Source organism: Pteronotus mesoamericanus, unplaced genomic scaffold (genome assembly GCF_021234165.1).
Source record: "Pteronotus mesoamericanus isolate MK-2021 breed Mesoamerican mustached bat unplaced genomic scaffold, CSHL_Meso_final contig_347, whole genome shotgun sequence".
NCBI classification, from domain to species: domain Eukaryota; kingdom Metazoa; phylum Chordata; class Mammalia; order Chiroptera; family Mormoopidae; genus Pteronotus; species Pteronotus mesoamericanus.
The window spans coordinates 884,688-892,529 of NW_026555137.1; positions in this window are offsets into that span (position 1 = coordinate 884,688).

Below are 7,842 nucleotides of genomic sequence, written 5' to 3' on the forward strand. Positions count from 1 at the left end.
TGTTTGCCCGTGGATGTTTGGGTGGGCACTTGGGCGGCTTCCACCTCTGGCTGTTGTGAATAACGCAGGTATGAATGCGCGTGACAAACATTGGTCCGAACCTCTGCTTTCAGTGCTCTTGGGTCCAGTGTGGCCGCTTCTCTCAGTCCTAACTCTGCTCCTTTGCCCAGTGGCTCCGCTTGCCTGGAACAGCCCCCCTGGACCCCGCCTCGCCGGTCCCACCCTTGCCTCTTCTCAGCCAGGCCCCCCCGTGGAAGGCTGCTCTGGGGTGGATGCGCACAGGCTTCGGGCTGGACAGAGGGCTGGGCCCGGCAGGGCCAGGGAACCGGGGCCGAGGCAGGGGGACAAGACTGACGTGGATGAGGCAGTCCCGGGAACAATGGAGGGTAAGCGTGACTCACCTGCTTTTTCTCCAAGCTCACAGCGGGTGTGGACACGGTGCCCCGCTGGCTGAGCCAACAAAAAAGAAACAGCGCAGCAGCTATGACGATACCCACCCAAGGGTGGCCTGGGGGTGGGCGGGCCCGCGGGAGAAGTGGGCAGAGTCTAGCCTGGGGGGGAAAAAAATGCAAGCGAAACACAGAACAAATTCCTCGCCCTTGTCCACGCTTTAGAGAGCACGTTGCTGCCGTGTGAACTCAGACGAGGCCGTAATACGGCTGAGCGCGGCAAAGAGCGAAGGCAGCTGAGGAAAACAAACCGAGAGCTAAACACACTCACCTGAGGACAGGCTGGAAAGCGCAGGGCCAGCTAAAGATGGGGTCACAGAGGCCTGGAACCGCTGGCACCCACCCGACAGAAAGAGACAGAGACATGTTATAACCGCACGGGCAGCTTGACCATAAAAGCCGGGGAAAGAGCCCCTGTGGAAAATTGAGGACAGGACAGCAAGAACGACTCCGTTGCTTCGAGGTGAAATCTACCGCAGAGCAAGAAAACGACCCAGGCAGGAAGGCACAGGACGCTTGGATGAAGATCAGCCCACAAGCTCATGGGGAAAGTGAAAAGACCTTTTGGCCGGCACAAGGGCCCCTCCCCCAACCCGAGTGGACTTTTTGGCCAAAGCAATGGCCGAACAGAACGGACTTTTTGGCCACTGCGAGGCCCCGAAGGGAACGGACCTTTTGGCCAGCGCGAGGCCCCCAGGGAACAGGCCATTTGGCCAGAGTGAGGCTCGAAGGAACGGGCCATTTAGCCAGCGCGAGGCCCCCAAAGGGAACGGGCCTTTTGGCCACCGCGAGGCCCCGAAGGGAACAGGCCATTTGGCCAGAGTGAGGCTCGAAGGAACGGGCCATTTGACCAGCGCGAGGCCCCGAAGGGAACGGACCTTTTGGTCAGCGCGAGGCCCCGAAGGGAACGGACCTTTTGGCCAGAGTGAGGCCCCCAGGGAACAGGCCATTTGGCCAGAGTGAGGCTCGAAGGAACGGGCCATTTAGCCAGCGCGAGGCCCCCAAAGGGAACAGGCCATTTGGCCACCGCGAGGCCCCGAAGGGAACGGACCTTTTGGCCAGCGCGAGGCGCCCAGGGAACAGGCCATTTGGCCAGAGTGAGGCTCGAGGGAACGGGCCATTTAGCCAGCGCGAGGCCCCCAAAGGGAACAGGCCATTTAGCCACCGCGAGGCCCCAAAGGGAACGGACATTTTGACCAGCGCGAGGCCCCGAAGGGAACGGACCTTTTGGCCAGCGCGAGGCGCCCAGGGAACAGGCCATTTGGCCAGAGTGAGGCTCGAAGGAACGGGCCATTTAGCCAGCGCGAGGCCCCCAAAGGGAACGGGCCATTTAGCCACCGCGAGGCCCCGAAGGGAATGGACCTTTTGGCCAGTGCGAGGCCCCGAAGGGAACGGACCTTTTGGTCAGCGTGAGGCTTGAAGGAACGGGCCATTTGGCCAGCACAAGGCCTCCAAAGGGAACAGGCCTTTTGGCCACCGCGAGGCCCCGAAGGGAACAGGCCATTTGGCCAGAGTGAGGCTCGAAGGAACGGGCCATTTGACCAGCGCGAGGCCCCGAAGGGAACGGACCTTTTGGCCACCACGAGGCCCCCAGGGAACGGGCCATTTGGCCAGCGTGAGGCCTGAAAGGAACGGACCTTTTGGCCAACATGAGGCCCAAAGCGAACGGACCATTTGGTCAACGTTATGGCAGAACCGAACGGACTTTTTGGCCAGCGCTACTGCCCGCCGAACGGACTTTTTGGCCAGCGGTCAGACCGAACGAACTTTTTGGCCAGCGGGCCGACCGAACGAACTTTTTGGCCAGCGCCCCGACCGAACGGACTTTTTGGCCAGCGCTCCGCCCGAACGGACTTTTTGGCCAGCGCCCCGACCGAACGGATTTTTTGGCCAAACCAGGAGCGCGAACGGACTTTTTGGCCGCCCACTACTGAATGATGTAATGGCTTTGGGAGGTCCTAGGGGTCACGCGTGGCCCCTGGGAGCCTGGCCGGGAAGCGCTGAGCTCCGCGCGCACGCAGTCTCAGTGGGCGGGGTCACCACCATGACCTCTGTCGGCTCCGGGGCTTCTGTCCCCCCTGTCGCCCCGCCCCTCTCATGCGTCGGGGACCTCGGGGAGGACCTGTGGCCGCCCCAGCGCTGCCAACCGCGGGGGCGCCTGGCTGCCCCACCTGGGCTCTGTGCCGGTTGACTGGCCGCCCGCGCTTCCTCCCTCCCGCCTCAGTTTACCCCTTAGTGCCATGGGTGGGGCACCGCGTCCCCCCCAGACCCGGAAGGCGGAAGAAGCTGATCTAGGCTCGCGGGGCAAGACCGGGGCCCTGCCCGCCCGGCAAGACCGGGGCCCTGCCCGCCCGGCCTGCCCTCAGCGCTCCTCGCGCTCGCCTGACCGCACTGTGTGCCACCGCCCACGGCCACCCACGCGGGGGAGGGGGGCTGGGCTCACTCCAGGCAACGCCTGCCTGTTTGACGCCTTCCTTGTCCTATGCAGTAAGTTTGATTTTTGTCAAAATGGACCGTGCCTGTTAAGAAATGCAACCCACATCGAGGTCGACACATAGAAAGCAGTGCAGACCCCGCTCCCCAGAAAGGACTGACGTCGCTGTGCTGTTTATTTGTGCTTATGATTAAAGAAATGAAAAATAAAGCCGAAGGCATGATTCTATGGTGGTTTTTTTTTTTTAAGATTTTATTTATTTATTTTTAGAGGGGGGAAGGAGGGAGAGAGGAAGAGAAGCATTTATGTGTGGCTGTCTCGCAGGTGCCCCCTGTTGGGGGCCCGGCCTGAAACCCAGGCATGTGCCGTGACTGGGAATCGAACCGGCGACCCTTTGGTTTGCAGGTTGACCGGTGCTGAACCCACTGAGCTGCACCAGCCAGGATAAAAAAATATTTCTTAATCACGGGAGACGCTGGTACCTGTAAGATTCCTCTAAAGATGAAACAATGAGTTATTTTTCAAAATCCTTTTCAAATGTTGCAGTCATGGATTTTTTAAAAAACTCCACTTGCCGACCACACGGCTGACTCCGGCCGTGAGAGACGATCAGCACCCTGTCTCCGCCCCTCCCCTTCACCCGAGGCCTGGTTTTGGGCGCTTACATGGCATCTGTTTTGCTGGGATTTTACTGTCTATATGCTGCGGTCTAACACTCCACACCTAAACACTGCCATGTTCCCAGCACCTTCCTCACTGCTCTCCATCCCTGAGCTCCTCGCTCAGATGGCCCATGGCTTTCCGCCTCCTCTGGTCCCATGGTGTTTTGAAGGCGGGTCCCCAGGCCTGAGGACGTCTGTGTGGGTCCAGATTCTGCTCCTCGATCTGTTGTGGACATTACTTCACAGTCTCCCGGCGTTGAAAGCGGGGAGGCCTGAGGCCTACCTGAGGGCTTCCTCTTCTAACAGCCTGTCTGTCTCTTCCCAGACACCTGGAAAAGCCCCAAGGCCTTGAAGTCCAGTAACGTCCACAGGCCGCGCCTCGGTGTTGCGCATCCTGTGATTTGTTCCTGGTTTGCCTGGAATGTCTTTTCTCTTCTGGTTGTTGGGCTCGCTACTTCTATGATACTAATTATTCTCAGACCAGCTGATCTTCATTTAGTTTTTGTCCTCCAAGCCCCTCTCTAATCTGCAATTGCTTCTACTGGGCTGGCCAAAAATTCTGTTTAGTTGTTTTCCCATAAGATAAAAGATACATATTTTTGTTTTCACCACTGACTTTATTGATTTGGATATCTTGAATATGTCGGTTGTGTCCTGTGTGATATAATGTTGATTGTTCTCAATTAATGCCTTGATTGGATTGCTATCAACTGTGACCAGTCTCCCGGACCCTGGAGCATCGTCCGGGGAGAAATCTCTAGCACAAAACTTCGCAAACCACTTTTGACACGTTCAATCAGTCACAGCATCTTCTCCACACACTGGCCATTTTTTTTTTTTTTTTTTGCATTTCATCTGCATTTTTACCTTTCTTGAAATAATATAGCGTAATAGGTCAAAAGTGTTCCTTACTTTCTTCCATCTGTAATATTAAAATGGCTACACAAAAATTCACCAATTTTGATGTTTCTAAAAAAATGCATGCTGATATGACCGCTGTCACAACACAATTAAAAAATTGTTTTGAATGAAATTAAAGACAACTAAGAGCTGCTAGAGCCAGCATACGGAAAACGCAAGGGGACTTCTTGGCCAACCCAGGGAAGCGAACAGACTTTTTGGCCAACGGAAAGAACTTCTTGGCCAACGGAAAGAACTTTTTGGACAAACCGCTACAACCACATAGGCAGGTTGCCCATAAAAGGAGGGGAAAGAATTACCAGGCAAAATTAATGGAAGGAAAGCAGGAATAGCTACATTTGTTTCAGATAAAGTCGAATTCAGAGCAAGAAAATGACCAGAGGCAGAAAGGGACGTTATGTTTGGATAAAGGATGGATCCACCAAGAAGTCACGATCCAAACTGCGCACACACCAAACAAACACAGCAAAATACATGAAGCAAAAACTGGGAGAACGGAAAGAAACAGACAGTCCACAGTGATGGTTGCAGACTTAACACTCCTCTCTCAGCACCTGTCGACAGAACAATGGGACAGGAATCAGCAATGGGAGGGGAGAACTCAACATCTGTAGCCAATAACATAGAACGGATGTGTATAGAACACTCCGTCTGATAGGAGCAGAACTAGCATTTTCAAGGGCCCTTGGAACATGTGCCAAGTCAGACCACATCCTGAGTCACGAAACAAACATCAACAAATGAAAAAGAATCAAAATTATACAGAGCATGTTATCTGACTACAGTGAAATGAAACTAGAAACCACCCTGGCCCACGTGGCTCAGCAGGTTGGGCATCGTCCACAAAAGGGCACCGGTTTGATTCCCAGTCAGGGTACCTGCCTGGGGTGTGGGTTTCGTCCGTGGTCAGGATGCGACTGATCGATGTTTCTCTCCCACGTGGATGTTTCTCTCCCTCCCTTCCCCACCCCAAAAATAAATAAATAAAATCTTTAAAAAATGAAACTGGAAATCAGCAATTAAAAGAAAACAGGAAACTCCAAAGTACGTGGAAATGAACACCGTACGTCTAAATAACCTAAGAGTCAAAAAGGAACTTGTGGGAAACAAACACATACATTGGACTGAATAAAAATGAAAATACGACCCATCAGACTCTGTGGGATGCAGGTAAAGCAGCGCTGAGAGGAAAACTCGCAGCACTAAAATGCTCACATGGGAAAAGAGGGAAGTCGCAGCTCGGGGAGCTAAGCACCCATGTCAAGCCTCTAGAGAAGGAAGAGCAAAGTGAACCTGAACCAAGCAGAAGCAAGAAAAGAACTGAAATCGGTAAACGTGAAACAGAAACACAATAAAGAAAACCAATTTAACAGAGCTGATTTTTAAATTTTATTTATTTACTTAATTTTTTAAAATTAAAAAAAGGTTTTATTTATTTTAGAGAGGGAGAGAAACATCCATGTGTGGTTGCATTTCATGCACCCCCTGCTGGGGACCTGGCCTGCAGCCCAGGCGTGTGCCCTGCCCCGGGAATCGAACCGGCGACTCTCTGGTCCGCAGGCCAGAGCTCAATCCACTGAGCTGCACCAGCCAGGGCCAGAGCTGATTTTTTAATTGACCAATAGGACCGACCAGCCTCCAGCAAGACCGACAGAGGGAGAGAAGCCATGAATTACCCGTCTCAGAAATGAAACTGAGCACTTCCCTGCAGACCCTGCCCGCAATGAAAAGATGAGACAATGTGACACAAATAAATTCAACAATTAAACAAGACGGACCAAGTACCCCACAGACGCAAGCTGTTGTAAAGTATCCACTTTTCCTCACCTGTCACAATCTGTTTTAAAAATGGAATGTTTTGGTTACGTTGAGTAGAGAACTGCATGCGGGAATATGGTCAAGGAGTTTTTTTCCCCACTTAAGTGGAACCCAAACGTCAAAGCGAGTAACGTGAACCCGCTGGTGCAGCGATTTTCAGCACCTGAGTTGGATATTTTGCGTTGTTGGCTATTTCCTGCAGCATAACGTCGATTGTTCTCAGGTAACGTCTCGATTTGATCGCTGTCGATTTCAACTGGTCCACCCGATGGGGGAGCATCATCCAGTGAGAAATCTCCCTCATGAAACCGCTCTTGGCACGTTCAATCCATCACAGCATCTTCTCCATACACAGCAGAAATGCTTTTCTTTTTGGTTTCAGTTGCGTTTTTGATGTCTGGAAATAATAAAGTAATAATAACATGCCAAAAATGTTGCTTATCTACTTCCATCTTCAATATTAAAACGGCTACACACAAACTCACCCATTTTGGTTAAGTTTTTATTTAAAATGCATGCTGATATGACAGCCATCACAATACAACCGAACAAAATTGTTGCAAATAAAGTTAAAGACAATTAAATGCTACTGGAGACAGTGAATGGAACACCGAACGGGCTTTTTGGCCAACCGAACGGACTTTTTGGCCAGGTGAATACTCGCAGCGCCCAAACTTTTTGGCCAACCCGCTGTGCAGCGCGTGGCCTGGGCCTTCCTCATGGTCCCCCGAGGCCAGGGCCTGGGGACCCGAATCCCAAGGGCCGCCGGCAGAGGGGTCTCGGGCAGCCCCAGGTGACCGCCCTGGAGCAGCCCGCGGCGGGGGCGGCTGCCGGGAGCTGTCTCATCGCTTGGGAAGCCGGTGCAAGTGCAGGCAGCTCTCCTGACGCAGGCGGGGGGGGGGGAGGTGTGGCTGCCAGCCCCCCCACCTTGCCGCCTCCCCAGGCCTAGAGGTGGGGGAAGCCTCGGGGGGTGCGCCCCGCGAACCCAGTGCCCTTCCCCAGGGCACCCGGACCCCACAGCCAGGCCGGGCCTCTCGGCGGGACAAGCAGCCCGTCCTGGCCCCACAACAGGGGCCCCGGGTGAGAGCTCCCTGGGCGAGGCCAGAGCTTCCAGGGAACGGCCCGGCCACACCCTCTCACCTGCCGGAAGAGCACCCCCCCACCCCGGGCCAAACCCGCTCCCGCCCGACTTGGCCTCCTGGAACCAGTGTGATGTGCCCGCGGCCGCCGCCGCCACCTTTGCTCACGTGCTCACGCGACAGACCCGGCCCCGCACGCGGTGGGGCCAGCACTCCCACCTGGGCCGGGGCGGCCCGGGCGGCCGAGCCGCAGGGCTTGGCGTGTGGCAGGGGGAGCGGGCAGCGGCCAACGCCTCCACCATGAAAACGCACAAAACTTCTCAGGAAGGGGAGGAAAGCTGGGAAGCTCAGCAGCACTGGGACCCCCCCCCCCCCAAGCTAAGAGGCAGAGGGAGGGACTCACCTGAGCCAGCAGGGCCCTCGGAGCCGCGTCCAGGCCCCACGGGCCCCGCCGCTGTCCCCACGCGCACGCTGTCCCC